The 17,950-nt window shown below is 35.9% G+C and overlaps 1 pseudogene; it reads left to right on the top strand.

Moving 5' to 3' along the window:
* The first annotated feature begins 10,348 nt into the window (after positions 1–10,348).
* On the top strand, positions 10,349–11,700 carry LOC111720627 (annotated as a pseudogene).
* Positions 11,701–17,950: the final 6,250 nt, after the last annotated feature.

Here is a 17,950-nt window from a genome sequence, read left to right as displayed (position 1 = left end):
CCATTCATTCTTCTCTGGAGCTGCTGATCCTGCTAAAAGAAGTGATGAAATCTTGCTGACTGGGTTTCTTCCCAAGGTCTGTTCTCTAACCACAATGAGAGAATCACTGATTTAGAGCTGGCAGGGACCTTCAAGATCAAATCCCATTCTACCATTTCACAGGTGAGAAAACTGAGGTCAGAGAGACTAAATGACTTATTATGGCCACTAAAATCCCACCTTCTACTGGAAGCCTTCCCTTAATTCTAATGCCTTCTCTCTTTTGATTATTTCCTATTTATCCCATACATAACTTATTTTGGATATCTGTGTTTGCATATTGTCTTCCTCATTAGATTTCATAAGTTTCTTGAAGGCAGGGACTGGCTTTTCCTCTTTTTATATCCCCAGCATTTAGCATAATTCCTGGTAGATAATAAGCACTTAATAAATGTTTATTTATTGATTGATATATCTATGGCAAGAGTTAAGTTCATGTCTTCAATATGTCTGGCATTCTGTCTACTACACTGGATACTTCTTTTTATTCAGTCCTTATTTTCGTGGCAGCATGCTCCTTACCATCAGTTTCCTATTTCAGATCATTATTCCCTTGCAACTGGACTATTCCAAATGTTCTCCCTAGCTTTAGGGTCTTCTTTCACCAATCCATCATATATATATATATATATATATATATATATATATATATATATATATATATATATATATATATATATAAGTTTATTGTTGTTGATTCAGTCATGACCAATTCTTTGTCACTCCATTTAGGATTTTCTTGGCAGAGTCACCAGAATGGATTCCCATTTCCTTCTTTAGTTTTCCTTAACTGTAAAATGAGCCAAACAGAATTAAATGACTTGCCTAAAGCCCTATAGCTACTGAGAGTCTAAGGCCAGATTTGATTTCAGAGAAATGACTCTTTCTGACAGGCTCAGAACCCTAGCCATTGTGCCACCCAGCTGGCCATCTTTTTACATAGCAGACAAAAATAATAATCTTTCTATTGCATAGGCTTGGCCATGTCAGTTTCCGTTCTGAAAAACTTCAAATTTTTTACTATCTCCAGAATAAAATACAAACTCCTTAGCTTGTCAATTAAGGGCCTGCATAATCTGTATCCAACCTAATTCCAGCCTTAGTTCACATTATTCTCCTTGATGTAACAATATTAACAACACTTATGTAGTGCTTTAAAGTTTGCAAAGTGAGTGCTTAACAAATATTATCTCATGTGGTCTTAACAACCGTACTATTATTATCTCAGTTTTTCAGACGAGGGAAGAGAGAAGGCAGAGGTCAAATAACTTTCCTAGAATTGCACAGTATCTGAGGCTGGATTTGAACCTGTCTCCAATTCCAGATCCAGTGCTCTGCTTACTGCACCACCTGGCTTCTTTATAATGTACTCTGCATCTATCTAAGTTTTCTGAACTCAGTATACCATCTTTATATTCATGATGTCTACAATACTTGGAATGTACACTTTCTTCATCTCTTTCAAAATTCTTTATGTCTTCAAAAACCATGAAGCCTTTTTCATTCCCACGGCTGAAAAAAAAAAAATCATTTCTCACTCATTACTCAAGTACTTTGGGTAATCAACTTTGGTTTAATCCAGACAAACTTGGATCACATTTTTTTTTGTATCCATATCATATGTATACTATTTAGATATCATTCCTTCAGAACAGGGACTGTGTAGTTTTCACCTATCTCAAGTATCTAGCACAGTGCCTTTCATATAGTAGGTACTTCAAAAATATTTAAGGAATGAGGCTTGTTTATTTACTTCTGTTTTAATTCACCCCCTTATTTTAAAATAATAATTTATTTATATATATTTATTTAATTCATTCTTTAAATCATGATACAAAAAAGTAGCAACATTCATTCATTTATTTGTAATTGGTGGACCAAAGGTCCCAAAGCCACTGAATTCACATTGATTGGGACTGACAATAGGGACAACCGCAGAAGGTAATTTTTACCTTTGGCTTATTATGTCTCTTGCCATAGATGGTATAGTGGATAGAGCACTGGGCTTAGAAACAGGAATATTTAACTTCATGAGTTTAAATGTGACCTCCAACACTTATAACAGAGTCACTGTATAATCCTGAACAAATTATTTAACCCTATTTTCTCATCTGTAAAATGAACTGGGGGGAAAAAATGAGCTGGAGAAGGAAATGGCAAACCACTCTAGTATTTTTGTCAAGAAAACCCCAAATGGGATCATGAAGAGTTGTTCATAACTGACATAGGACTGAACAACATAATTATGAATTTACCGCAGGAAAACATCCCAATTTATCTTAGGTATAGTTCATGTCTAGGATAAATGAAGTAAAAGAACCTCCCTCCTCCATCCCAGTTGACATACAAGCATTCAAAGTTAAAATGCAACATGAGTAGGATAAACAGTCTTTATTCAGCCTCACCAAAATGCAGAAAACTTACAGGAGGCCATAAACTTGTAAAAAACATAAAGTACTTAAGAAACAACCTTTGGTCCCTTATAGAAACAAGGGTAACCATATTTGGAAAATTTTCCATTAGGCTTACATGTCTGACACACTAATTAAAATAGTGGTTTTTAATTGAAGAATTGAAGAATCTGATTTTAAATTGTTAACTAGAATTAGTAATTTTCTTCTTTGTAACATGGCTATGAAGAGTCCTATCAAGATTTATTTAGATATGGTGAATTTATTGTTTCCAATAAAATTTGAACTTTCAATGTAAAAATAAAGAGCTCTGCCATTGAGAAAATTTTGTATGATTATGAAAAATCTAACAAAAAAGTTCAATATCTCTTAAAAGTGTATCTCCAAAAAAGTATTATGTATTTTATATACTACATATATTATATGAATACATTTTATACTATATAAAGCACATATTCCATGGAATATGTGTACTGCTTTCTACAAAATATACATTGAAGAAATAAATACATAATATATTTATATACACATGTATATATGTGTATATGTATTCACAGATTTTTAAAATAAAAAATAACTTTAGAGGCAAATAAAATAAAATAGTGCTTTTTCAGGTCTTCTATCTCTCTAATTCGAGGTTTCCAATCACCAGACCTCTAATCACAAGGGTCAAATGGGTCATGCTTTTGCCAAGAGACAACACAAGGAAATCCCCTTTTCTTTCTAGAACATTTGATTGCTATACTCTTAAACTCAAAAGTGGAAGTCCCTTGGACAAAGCAGTCTCCAAAGGCTGATACTGTCCAAGAAAACTCCTCTTCTCTTTTTACCCAGGAGATAAAACTTTTTTCTCTTATACATGGAAAACATGGTCCATGAGCTGTCTTCCTGGGGCATACATGTATCAGCTTCTGCCACGTGGCTATCTGTAGAAAACCTATCAAAGGTGCAGATGCCGCCCTTTCTTGGGCTAGGGATGTCCACTCTCAGAAGGAATTGTCTTTTCCTGCTTCATGGACAAACTAATGGCAATATCACAGGATCACAGAGCTAGAGGATATTTCAATTAGCATCTGTCTAACCCTTTCATTTCAGAGATGAGATAACTGAAGTCAAAGAAGATTGAAGGTTACACATATAATAAGCATAAGAAACAAGGTATGAACCTGAACTTCCTAAATCCAAGGTCAGTACTATTTCTACTGTATCATGCTGCCTCCTTGTGGAAGTGCCATAGGCTTCCCAATGCTGCCCAGGGCAGCCTTGACCAGTTCCTAGAAAGAGGAAGGCGAGATGCCTTCCCCTTCCCCAGAAGAGCCCACTTGACCAATCTTCTAAATAAAATAAAAAGAAGAAGAAGAAGAAGAGGAACAAGAGGAAGAGGAAGAAGAGGAAGAGAAAGAAGAAAAAGAAGAAGAAATAGTCCTAAAAGGACTAAGCTAGTGTGATAATTCCCTTTATTAAACCTTAAAAAAAAGATGGCTCTTCTGACAAGACTCCACCCTTCAGTCAAGTACCAATGAACATAAATATGCTCCATGGAGTTTAGGGGTACTTTTCTAACTCAAGACAAAGTCCAACAAATTGATCAGAAACTTTCACTTTTTTCCAGGAATTTTTCTTTCCCTTGAAGTTTTGCCACCACAAAATGTTTAAAATTTTCTAAGAGAAAACATGGTCTATGTTTTTCTGCTAAGAAAAAAATAATAAATGTGGTAGGGAAGGTAGAGAAGATTGGGGAGTAAATGGTGAAAGTATTTAGAGATACCAGAAGACTCTTTTTTGTTTAGATGCTGAAATCTAATCTTGTAATGAGGATCCATTCTTCTGGAGTTGGTAATCTCATGTTTATGTAGATAGGCAAATTATTAGTACTCTGTGTGAAAGAGCATTGAAGTAGAGATGAGGAGAATGTCTCTAATACTAACTCTGGACCTCAGTTTCCTTGGAGGAATAGGGAGCTGTTGAAGTTATTTAATAAGGGGAGTGACATGGTTAGACTTGCTCTTTGGGGAGATTAATTTGGCAACTGAGGGGAGGATGGATTGGAATAGAAATAGATTTGACCCAGGGGTGGGTGATAAAGGCTTTCATCAGAAAGTAATAGCTTCAGGAAATCTATAAAAACTGTGTAGATGGGTTATATAAGAAATAAGAAGGTACAGTCAATCAACAAGACTTGCCAACTGATTATATATGGAGAGAGGAGTTGAGGATGACATCAAAGTTGTGAATTTAGGTGACTGGCAGTACAGTGGAGCCCTTGACAATAATGGGAAATTTAGGAAGAGGGAAGAGCTTGGGCTGAAATCATCTCTTCTTGGTGTCTTTCACCAGCCTCTTATATAGTGTGGATTTGAGGCCCTTCCTCATTCTGATTGACTTACTCTGAGCAATTACCTTCCTAAAATGTGAGATCTTGGCCAGAGCAGAGTGTAATAAAATTCTCCATCACTTGGAAGACCTGCCTCTCTAAATGCAGCCCAGGATGCTGTTTTTGCCACTTCTTAAACATGATTTGAAGTAATTGATCCATAAGCAAAAATTCCCAATTATGGCTCCAATACTTAGTACACTCCAGGTATGGGAGATTGATTGTATAAATACATGAAGTAGAAAATGGCAGAAAAATATTCAGTAAAGAGCTAATAATCCAAATCAATCTGAAAGGAAGATGGAAAGGTGAAAAAAAAATACCTGAAAAGTGGTTTGGAACAAGATTTTCAGAGGGCCTTCTATGCCAACCTAAGTGGCAAATAGGGATGGAGTTATGGTACCACAGACTTAGAAGCATTGTGTTTATTTGTTTATTTTTGTCATGAGAAGAGGATAAAAATGATATAGATGGAATTACCTTTATTTCCTGGAAATTTAGCTTGGAAAAGGGAGTAAAATGACAATGTTTAGTGACAGCAATCTCTGAAGGGTGCATTTTACCTTATTTACTATGAAATCATTGTTAGGAGAAGGCTTTTATCTCAGTCCTATTATGTCTTTCTCAGGCATAACCAGCCCTGGCTTGGTTTTGTTTTCAAGTTTTTCCAGGGGCACAGCTCACCACTTTTTTTTGTTGTTGTTTAATCGTTTCAGTTTGAAATAATTTTAGTTTTTCTTGGCAAAAATACTGGAAGGGTTTGCCATTTTCTTCTCCAGCTCATTTTACAGATGAGGAAACTGAGGCAAACAGGATCAAGTGACTCAGGATCACACAGTGAATATGTGTCTGAAGTCAAATTTGAACCCAGGAAGTTGTCTTTCTGACTACAAGGCCAGTATTTTATCCACTCTATCACCCAATTGTATTCACAGCTTCTCAGGTCCACCATTCTCCAATTCTAACCTCTTCAGTATGGTCTTTACTTTTTCATCATTTTTCTTCCTATAAAGCTACTAATTTCAGGTTCCCTATTGCTTACACTCCTTGAAGCAATAATGTCTAATAAAATTAGCCCTAGACTTGTAATTAGCAAACCAAGGCTTGATTCTTACTTCTGCCACTTATTGTCTATCTACCTGACTAAGTCAGTTCATTTCTCTGAGTCTCAATTTCCTCTACCTACCTAATAAGAAAATCTTGGTAAAGGAAAGTCCTTAGTCATTTTAGAAGACTATATAAATATGAACTACTCTTCTCTAATACTAAGTGAGGGGGAAAGGGCTGCAAATTGATTAATTTGCTCCCCTCCTGGCTGAAGTACTTGGGCTGTCAATATCCAGTCCCACTATTCCCACACTATTCAAGACTTCTGCTCTCTCCTGGGCTATTGTAATAATCTGCTAATTGGTCTTCCTTCTTTTATTCTATTCTCTCCCAATCTATCTCTGGAGCCACTTGCCAGATTAATCATACTAAATGGGAGAATTGATTATTTCATATCCCAGAGGCAGGCAAGATGAGAGAAATGTGGGGAGGGAATTGGAGATTTGTCCTAGGACAACAATCTGGTGTGGTATATTAACTCCCCAGAGGAACTGTTGTCCCTGACTTCCTAGTAATCATCCAGCAATGTACTGCATAATTGCTCAGCCACTATCGCTGGATCTCATCACCATGGTACCTCTCTCTCAGCTCTAAATCTATAGGGACACAGATCAGACTTTCTGGTATATGGATTGCCACCTTTGTATCTATGTATCTATAATAACTGCCTTCTGTCCTCCTCTGACCCCCAAAACTTTGCTCCAGGAACAAATAAATATATCTCTATTTAAATTAGCCATATACCCTCTATATTGCCCACACCTTCAGTATTTTATTATGACATAAATTATATATGACATAAAATAAAAATCCTCTATTCTTAACTACATGTATGTATATTATATATGTAGAGTACATTTATATATATATAAAATATATATTTATATATATAGTATTTTTATAATATTTATATAGTCTCTCCCCATGCTAATCTATCTTTCATTCAGTCACCAAAACTTCCTAAAATTTCCTAAAATTCAGTTCTATCATACTCCTATGCAAAATTCTGGTGGTTCCTTATCATCTCCAGGATCAAATACAAAACCCTCTGTTTGGGGTTCAAAGTCTTTCACAACCTATCCCCTCTTCCCCTACCTTTGCAATACTTACATCTTATAGCTTCACCCTCCTCCTCCTCCACCTTTGTTCTTTTTGATCCAGGGACTTTCGTCTTCCTATTTTATACTTTGTGTGATGATCATCTATGATTGACAGCTCTTCTCAGCAATTTAGTGATCCAAGGCAATTCCAATAAACTTTGGATAGAAAATGCCATCCACATCCAGAGAAAGAACTATGAAGACTGAATATGAATTGAAGCATCCTGTTTTTACCAAGCTTTAAACCCTGTTTGAGCCCTTTCATGGTCACTGGAACAAATTATTCTGATCCTTCTATTCACTGCGGGAAGGCTTCACACCTTTCACATTTGTCATATATTGAGGAAGGACCAGCACCTGTGGTATGAGAATTTGCTGAGCCCTTTTCAGAGCCCTTTTAATCTACCTTTGGTGTTCACTGTCTCAGACTCTCATCTATATAGTTCCAAGAAGCTGTAGTGGCCACAGTGGCTCTACCCCAGAAAAACTGTCTTGGCAGATGGACTAAACCAGGTTGAAAGCAATTAAATTGAAGGTAACGGACAGGCCTATCAGTGAATTAGGAGGTGCTTAATAAATGTTTAATGATTGAGTCTTTCCAGATTATCTTACTGAATTTTCTTCTTCTTCTTCTTTTTTTTTTTTTATCATTACCCTTCACGTACTATATACATTTTGCCAAATAAAACTCTTCCTATTTCCCCAGCTTTGGACTTCTCACATTGATCTACAAATCGCTATGGACTATTTCCTAGCCTTTCTTTCCTTCCTGGCCTAGCTTTGCTAATACCACCTTCAGGAATCCTTCCACTATTTCCTATTCTCTCATTCAACCCCCCAATTATCCTCTTGGGTCTTTCACACAACTATGTTTAGACCTTTCTAATGCATATAATAATGATAGCCAGCATTTGTATACTGTTTACTTTGTGTCAGGCACTGTGCTAAGCACTTTATTTCTATTATTCTCCCCATTTTATTGCTGAAGAAAGGGGTTTGCCCAAGGTCATACAGCTAGTAAGTGTCTAAGGCTAGATTTGAACTCAAATCTTCTTGACCTAGGCCCAGTGCTTGATCCACATGCCACCCAGCACGCAGTTAGCATATTATAATATAAATCACAATGATCTGTGTGTGTTTACCTTGTGAGATCCATGATGGCAGGGACAAGGTGTTATTTTATTCTTGTATCCCCAGGGCTTTTTATGGTACATTGCACATATTAAACTCCCAGTATATTTGTTGTTGAATTGACTTCACAACTGAAGCAAGAATATTTCTTGAGTAGCAGGAGCCCTCAGTGATGGGGGAGCTTTATAGAAATTAATTAGGATGGGTTGGTTGATGCAGGTTCATAAGGATCATAGAATTCAGAGCTGGAGGGGACCTTAATGATCATTAGGCATGCCCTTCTTTTGCAGGAAATTGAAGCAACTTGTCCATGGACACATAGAGAATGGATCTATATACATTATTATTAATTTTAGATGATAAATTCCTATAATACAGGGTCTTTTAACATAGTCCATTCTATGGACCTTTGCCTTCAAATAAATCAGGAAAGCTGACTTACATATTCAATCCCTGTATGTGTTTATATTATATATAAGTATATACAGATGTGCAGATGCACATGCATATACATGGTGTTCTAGAAGTCTTGATGCAGTTTTAAGCTACAAAAATTTAAAACAGCACTAAGACTTTTAGGAGGTTATGTACGTATATAAATTTAGACGAGGTTATCAGACAAAGAAAGGGTTATGTTCTCCATATTAAAATAACTTGCTGGAAATCTCTGGCTGATAAAATAATGATTAGATGAAAATATGAAATGATATCATTAATACAGAAAAAAGGAAGTAGAAGAGTAAGGACATCAAGAATTGTGAGATGTCCTTTCCATCCACTGTAAGCAGAAGAGCAGGGATTCAAATCCAGGCTTGGTGACTTGCAATTAGTCTATAATGAACTAGAAGATATGTAGATTATTCTATTTATTTGTGAGGTGATTGAAGAACATTGTGGTACATGGGATTTGAAGTTAGAGGACTTAAGTTTGAACCTCATTGCTACTATTTATTTTGATGATTAGTGAAAAAAGCAGAACCAGGAAAACAGTGAATACAGCAAGGGCAAGATTATGTAATGGTCATCTATGATGGACAGCTCTTCTCAGCAATTTAGTGACCCAAGGCAATTCCAATAAACTTTGGATAGAAAATGCTATCCACATACAGAGAAAGGACTAAGGAAAATGAATGTGATTTGAAGCATACTTTTTTTTTCTTTTTTCCTTTCTAATGTTTTGTGTGTGTGTGTGTGTGGTTATTGTTGTTCTGATTTTTTTCTCCCAACATGACTCATATATAAATATGTGAAAAAGGAATGTACTTGTACAACCTGAAAAAGAAGAGAGTAAAGAAAGAAAAAGAAAAAAAAAAAAGGATCATTCACACTATACAAAAAACAAATAAACAAACAATTTACTTTAAAGATGACCTTAAACAAATCACAGAGGTTCCATGAGACTTAGCCTACTCACTCATAAAATAACAAAATTATAGATGCTTTCTACTATTCCTTCTGGCTATAATTCAATGCAATCATCACTGATCCCTGCTGCCCTCCACTGGCATTTTCCTTTTTTTTTAGTGTGATGATGATGATAATAATAAAAATATCTTGATTTTGTATAGGACTGCTAGGTAATACAATAGAATATTGAGCCTGGAGTGAGGAGGATCTGAGTTCAAATTTATCCTCAGTTATGACAGACTCTTCATGACTAACTCCATTTGGAGTTTTCTCGGCAAAATACTGGAGTAGTTTGCCATTTCTTTCTCCAGTGCTGAGGCAAACAGAGTTAGATAACTTCCCATGGTCACACAATTTCCTGTTTAGCACTCTTTCTGTTCTCACATAGGGCTGGCTGAGGTAATGGCTCCTTTGCTGTCTCTACTATGAAATATTTTCATGTAAATTTATCTAAGTGCAAGGTTTGTTTTTTAATACTGCAAAGCTCTCCAAGAAAATTTTCACTTTGCTCTAGAAATCAGACCTACAATCAAATACTTATTATAAACTATTTGCTATAGAACTAGAATAATTGGGTTTATTTTTGAAAGTAGGCAAGCATTGTTTAATATTGAGAGAAATGATTATTAATAACCAATATCTTGGAGAAATTCAAAGGCTCTTTCCTCTCTCAAAGTCCTGATTTTAAAATCTCTTGAAGGACATTACTGATGAGATTACATTAACTCTCCTAGATCTTGGTCAGACTCCACCCAGTTTTAACAGGAATTTAATCTAAGATGGAGAAGCCCATTGTGTTCTACTCAAGCTTAGGTAGAGATAGATTCTTTTGTCCACATATCCCAAGGCTGGGAGAGTGATCTAGTTTAGAGATATTTTCTCTGTCCAAACATGATATATGATGGATAAAATCAGCCTCTCACTGGAAAGCATTATAAACTGTAAGCCCCAAGCTATGTCTTTGGTCTTTGATCTAACAGAGAAGCCAAATGACCATCCTCTTATTAATAAACTTTTGGCCTTATTAATAAACTGATTAAATTATCCAGAAACCATATCTCTTGAAACTTTTTAATCATCACAATATGAAAATTAGGCTAATGTGACTCCCCCAAAAAATCATTATTTGGTAGTTAGCCTCTTACAGGGTCTAGTATAAAATACCTGGAGCTCCATCCAGAACTTAGTCTACTGGGTATATGGCTTCTCTAGCTGGAACATCCATCAGGCTATTCATGCTTTGGGGGTCCATTAGCTTCCTACTTTGCTTTGAATGCAGATAGGAGAGATCTCTGAGTAACTGTGCTTCTGACATCCTTTCATATAGTTCTGGGAACAGGTCTAAGATATGTACATACAGTATCATGAGACCTAGAGATTAAAATAAGACCAATCCATGGAAAACAGCTGCTCAATTGATTAATAAGTCCAACTGTAATAAATATTACATGATTTTCTGCAGATGAATGAGCTACTGCTGTAGTGATGGCCTTGATGCTCAGTTACCTTGGTGGAGCTTGTGCATATACTAATTGGACCTCTTGTTCCAGTTCCTAAAGAAAAGTCACATATTCTTGCCTCAGAAAATAACAACATCCATATTAAGGATTGTATGCAAATATCATATAGAGAATACAGAATTTTTTTACATCATTTGCTTATTTCTCAACACATTCTTCATTCCTCCTAGTATGGCTACAGCAAGCCAGTGGTTAAGCTTACAGGAAGTTTCTATAGGCTCTTTAGCAATTTCAGATCTCTGATGGCAGCTTTAGCCTATGACATACTTTCAGGTGTATGTCCTGGTTGGTTTGGAGTTCTGGATTTCCTTTTGACACCATTTTATGTCAGTCAAGAAGATGCTGGCTGTCTTGGATTTTGATCTATAGTTGGAGGCTGAATTGTTGGTATAGCCTTGCAGATTTTATCAGAAATATGCTTGCTATTGTTCACTTGGTTCACCCTGGCCTGCTTGTTATTAACCTGTTTTTCTCTACAGTGAGTGATGTTAGTTCTGTATTCTGCTAAGAATATTCTTGAATAGCAGTATCCCTATCTTCTTTGAGATTTTGTGGAAATAGTCTATAAGGGACCAAAGGTTGTTCAAACAACTCGAGTTGTTACCTTTTAAGGTATTATTTATAAGGTCCTGGGTCACTAGAAAAGTATAAAAGCCTGAAGTACTAATAAGATTACTCCCTGAGGCAAGCAGGGAAGTATACTGATGGGGATCAACTTAACCTTATAGCCCCAACACCTAAGGAGGCCCAGGGTTACCCTACTTTACTGTCTCTAATCAGAAAGCTAAGTCATGTCAAATACCCCAAATTAAATTTCCCTACAAATCTATCTATGGCCCATGCCATCTTTGCCCAATCCTTTTGGATTAGTCTGCCTCAGAGCATTCTGCCTCATGGTGTATTCCCTTTCATTCACCCCATCATGTCTCGTGATATCTTTATTCTTCTTATAGCTAACTCTTTTTAGAGTACTAAAATCTTCTATGGATTTAGCCTAATGGAATACTCCCATCTCATGATCTATTTCTTTTCTCCTGGTAAATTGTGAGTTCTACTACAGAATTTATCTTTTCCATTGTTAATTGTTAAAACCACTTTCCTGTCTAATTATGCTCTCCCAAATCTATTTCATATTTGTCATTCCTGGTATTTATTGTATCTCTTTATTTTGCCTGTAACCTCTTTTAAACAAATGTCACTTTTGTCAAAAAGAATAGCCATTGTGAATTCTTCACATGACTGGACCCCCAATATTTGGTTCCAAACCCTAACATTTGGTGCCTATTGCTCTCTTCAATCTCATCATTTGGTGCTTAACCATCATTCTCATCATTTGGTGATGAACTCAAATACATCAATATGGTCATGTGAGAATTTTTAATTTTTCTCACATTTTATCATAAAAAATTTTCTTAGTTCAACTGGTCTCTTCCTGAGTAGAGCTTGTTCAGTCTGCTCTTCATTTTTATCTCCAGAAAATTATATATATATATATATATATATATATATATATATATATATATATATCTTGAAGCTGTTGTCTCAGTATGATAGTAAGGACTGGGAGGGATGTACAGAGATTGGCTATCACAAAGGTATGCTAGATGTTTGCTTGGAATTGCACAACTAAATGGAGGGGGAAGAGAAGAGATTAAATTTTTGGAGGCTTTATTAGGGTACAGATTTTTATTTTTATGTTTATTCAAGAAATACTAGATAACAATAATGCAAGATTTGAACAGTAGTAATAGATCATTGTAAAATATACTCATCATTTGGCACAGAGACCCCAGCTTCTTGGGATGGAGAATTGTTCTCTTTCAGAAAAAAAAATTCCCACTTTGTTCATTTAATTTACCAATACTAAACTACTGAGTGATTAAAGTCATGAGAAAAAAACTGAAGGGTAACATTAGTTCAGTATCAAAAGATTCCTTTCTCTTGAGTCAATGATCAGAACAGGAAAAATGCCAGTAACTTCAGAAGTTAAAAAAATGTACCAGATTTTAATATAAAATGGACGACAAATGAATCAGCTACCATAATGACCTACTTATATGCTACTTTTCTCCCTAATAAAATCACTTCTCAGCTTTGGGCATGATGGGCTCTTGGAGATGCCCTGAAAATTTCCTTTTGTCTCCTTCTGAATGCTTTTATTTCATGTGTCCATTAGAGGGCAATGTTGTACGTTTTTCATCACTGAATCTTGGACCACTGAGATTTCTTTATTTTTCACTTAGAGAAAGGACAGGGCTCATGTGATCAATTATCATTATTTTATGTTTCAATTTGTGAGTTTTCCACATAAATTGTTAGAACCGGAAGTGACTTTATACCATCATCAGTTCTAAATCCATAATTATTCTCACATATTTTCAGTCAGCTTCTTTTTGTTTTTCTCGGGGGAAAAAATAGCTGGGAACGAAAGTCACCAGCACAAAGATAGTCCAAACCCAGGCACAGTCACTCTAAATGATAGGCAATTATTTCCCCAAAAAACTAAGCCAAATCTCCATAGGGATCAGAGTTAAAGGGAAGGTGCTTCTGTTCCAAGGTACACAACTAGACTCTGGAGGGGGTTGTAACATGTGGTAGTAAGAGCCATGAGGTAATGAGTGAGGAAGGCAGTCACTAATGGAAGGAAATGCATTTCTTCCTATTGTGAGAAAGACTGAAAAGTTAGTTTTCCTTAGTGTGGTAAGTTTCAAGGTAGTATAGAACCTCCGACAAAGAGGTTTTCATAATGTGTGAGGTTAAAGAAGTTTAATATTCCATTACTGTTCTGTAAGAAATGACCAACAGGATAATTTCAGAAAGGCCTGGAGAGACTTACATGAACTGATGCTGAGTGAAATGAGCAGGACCAGGAGATCATTATATACTTCAACAACAATACTAGATGATGACCAGTTCTGATGGATCCGGCCATCCTCAGCAACGAGATCAACCAAATCATTTCTAATGGAGCAGTAATGAACTCAACTAGCTATGCCCAGAAAAAGAACTCTGGGGGATGACTAAAAACCATTACATTGAATTCCCAATCCCTATATTTATGCACACCTGCATTTTTGATTTCCTTCACAAGCTAATTGTACAATATTTCAGAGACTGATTCATTTTGTACATCAAAATAACCGTTTGGTCATGTATACTTATTGTGTATCTAATTTATATTTTAATATATTTAACATCTACTGGTCATCCTGCCATCTAGGGGAGGGAGTAGAGGGGGGGGGGTAAGAGGTGAAAAATTGGAACAAGAGGTTTGGCAATTGTTAATGCTGTAAAGTTACCCATGCATATATCCTGTAAATAAAAGGCTATTAAAAAAAAAAGTTTAATATTCCACAAAACAATTAAGTGATCAATAGAAGCCATGAGCAAATAAGGAATCAGGGAGGTAGGAAGGCGCAGGTGGACTCAGCTAATCAAAAAGAGTCTGGTGGTTTTGAGAAAACCACAAAGATAATATGATGAGGGAGAGGAAGCATGTTTATACATGTTTAAAGGGAAACATATAGTGACTGAATCAGAAAGATTGTAACAAGGAAGGGAATGGACCAATCTGTTCTCTGAAGGGAGAGGCTGCTACTTCTGTGCTCAAGGTTGGCTCTTGCCAAAGAGGAGCAAGCTCACTTCTGGCCAGAAATGTTAAGATGATTACTTAAGACATAGCATAGAAGCCCCTCCTTCTTCCAGAAAATAAACAACCAAGGATGCTTACAAAAGATATGGGGGACTTTGGAGGGAAATACAAAGGATTATCCTAGTTGAGATCCTTTACAAATCCCCAGATCCTTTTCTAACCATTCTTTCCATATTCTCCCATACATATTTGCTCAACGTTTTAATCAGCTTTTTTTTATAATTCCAAATTGAACCAATTTCAATTCCAATAAAAACAATAGCTAGCATTTACATAATGTTTTAGGATTTTCAAACCACTTTACAAATTTTATTAGGTCCTCCCAACAACTTTGGGAGGTAGATATTAATTCCCTAAACAGTTTGTATATCACACCACACTGAGAGATTTGACATAAAGATGTTTCCCCTCAAAGAACAATTTCCCTTTCTATGTGACATCCTTGCTGCAATTTTAGTCATGCTACAATCATTTTTTGTTTTCATTTTTATCATTTTATTATTATTATCATTCTATATTAGATATTCTATTATTTATAAAAGAGGTGTTTGTTTACTTTTACTGATATACTTATCTCTCAAGAGGATACTCCTGGAAGAGATAAGATTAAGTAAGCAAGTGAGCATCTGTTTCTCTTCTGAACATCATTTATTTAGCTCAAAAGCTCAACAGATAGCAAACTGAAGTAAGGCTTTTAGCCCCAGGCTTTTTACACATATACTTAAGCTTCACTCTCCCTGACTGGAACTTTACATATGCACTGGGAAACATTTCCCATTGCTTTTATATATATATTCTTTTGCTCAACTTGATTTAAAGTATAAAACTGACAAATAAAATATTTTATAAAATTTATCAAAATTGGCTTATAACTATTCTATTCCCCCTCAAGATTTTGATTTTTATCCTAGGGCACTAACATTTGGGGAATGTATTTCCTTCCTTCAGTGACCTCCTTCCTCACAAGTCACCTTTTTATTTTTACCACCATCTAGTAATTTCATGAAACTATGACCTAAAGGAAAATATAACTTGCATTAAAGATTTGGGGAAAGGAATAAGCATTTATATAGCACTTAGTATGTATCAGTCACTGTGGTAAGTACTCTCTACAATATCTCATTTGATCCTTCCAACATCCCTGGGAGGTAGATGCTATTATTATTCCCATTTTAGAGTTGAAGAAACTGAAAGCAAACAGAAACTCAAGGTCACACAGCTAGCAAGGATCTGAAGTCATATTTGAACTCAAGTTTTTCTGACTAGCGGACTGGTGTTTTAATTACTATGCCTCTAACTAGAGTTTTTATTCTGTAAGAATAAAACCAGAATCACCAAAACACTCTTAAAACTCCTGGCTGTCCTATCAATCCTGAAGCAATTTCCACTTCCCTCTCATTTTTTCAATCAGGTATTACCTAAGTGGCCTTTCAAAAAACCACATTCTTATAATCCACTTTCAAAATCTATAGGGAAAAAACAAGAAATTGTCTCATCATCTGCTTAAGGGCTCTGTATTTCAGGCAACAATTCATCAAGGAATGCAGAATCGAGTCTTTCACTGGTGTCATTTCTTACCCTATCTCCATCTCTCCCTAGCAAACTCTTATCTTTTTCTGTGACTGCACTTTGGCAAATCTCTCTGATGTCCACATATGAGGCTTCTGAGGTCCTGATACCTAAAAGAGAAGGAAGGGGTCCCCTACCAAAAGAGGCAGATCAAATGCCACCTGGCACATTGCAAGTGCATATGGCATACTGTCTAAATGTATTAACTCAGTTCTGTTTTGCATTTGTCTTTTTCTTTTGCAAATCAATTCTCTCACTTATAGAAACAATTAAATGACTTTTTTTTTTTTTTAGCAATAATTTTTACATAAATTGTTGGGGGCAAGTTATTCCTAACCCCCCCTTCATTTCCTATCCCAGGCTGATTCTGTTGCAATGTGGCAAAATACAAGGAAATGCCAAGGAAGGTATTCTGGGCTGATGCTTCCTATCCTATCCAGCATTTATCCTATGACTGGAAAGTTGACTCCTCAATAGGAGGAAAATAAGAAAACTAGGTGAGAACTTTTGTGGCAATTCCAGTTAATATAGTTACATGAGTAGCTTTTCCAGGGTGTCTTTGTTCATGTTCCTCTCTGAGGCATGTTCTTTAAACTTCTTGAGCTCTCAGCCAGCAAGGCACAGTGAGAAGGACTTTATATCATGAGGCTAGAGATAGTTGCATCCTTGATGATACATCTGAACACTTCTCTAATGTGAGTCAAAGATTTTGAGACACCATTGGTCAGAAGGCATGGGACACTGATAAGTAATGTTAGCATTACTTAGTAATGATAAGTAATATTTCCTAACCTATCACCCTAGTCGGTCTGATTGTGGTTATCCATAGGTTGAATGACTAGTTACAGGTGATCACTAAATTAACTTGTGTCTAGCAACAATATCCAATACTACTGACCATAGTGGTTTGAATAAGGCCACATGCTGGTGATGTTGTTATGGTCCATATCTACTATGCGTTTACTATTGAACAAACACCATTTAAGGTGATAGGATTGTATATAGTATTGTAAGAGTGCTGAAATTGGAGTAGAAAAGTCCTAGGTTTGAGTCTCATCTTTAGTTCTTACTGTTTGAGTGACTTTCAGCAAGTTACTTAACTCTCTGAGTCTTCTTTTGTTTAATTACAAAATAATTTTGTAATTATCATTGTAATTTTTTAAATTATAAAATAATTACCTAACTGACTTTGAAGATTCCTTCTAGCTCTAAATCTGTAAAGCTCTGAACGTAGACAGGATTTTGGTTTCTCAGTGACCTTCAAGGCATTTATTTGCCTTTTAACAAAAACCTGAAGGTGAGTTCAGCTCTGCTCAGGAGTCACAGGTTTATAGCACATGCCTACAGACTGGCTGTGACCTTCAACCACTATTCATCAGGATTTCTATACCTATTTGGTTACTTTTAACTGACCATAGAGTTAAATGACTTTGTAGAAGAAAGGAAGATGGGGCAAGTTCAGGAAGGCCATTCATTGTCTCTAAGGTGGCAAAAGAGATCCAAGTTCTTGCAGCTATAGATCAATTAGAGAATTCATCTTTCTAATGAATGGCAATAGTAGGCTTTCCATGGACTGAACTTCTAGAATAGGCACCTCTAGGAAGTGAATAGCCAATTAAGAATATGGCATATGAAAATAA

Source organism: Sarcophilus harrisii, chromosome 4 (assembly GCF_902635505.1).
Source record: "Sarcophilus harrisii chromosome 4, mSarHar1.11, whole genome shotgun sequence".
In the NCBI taxonomy this organism is placed as follows: Eukaryota; Metazoa; Chordata; class Mammalia; order Dasyuromorphia; family Dasyuridae; genus Sarcophilus; species Sarcophilus harrisii.
Note: the sequence above shows the minus strand (reverse complement) of the source record. Positions and strands in the feature narration are given on the sequence as shown.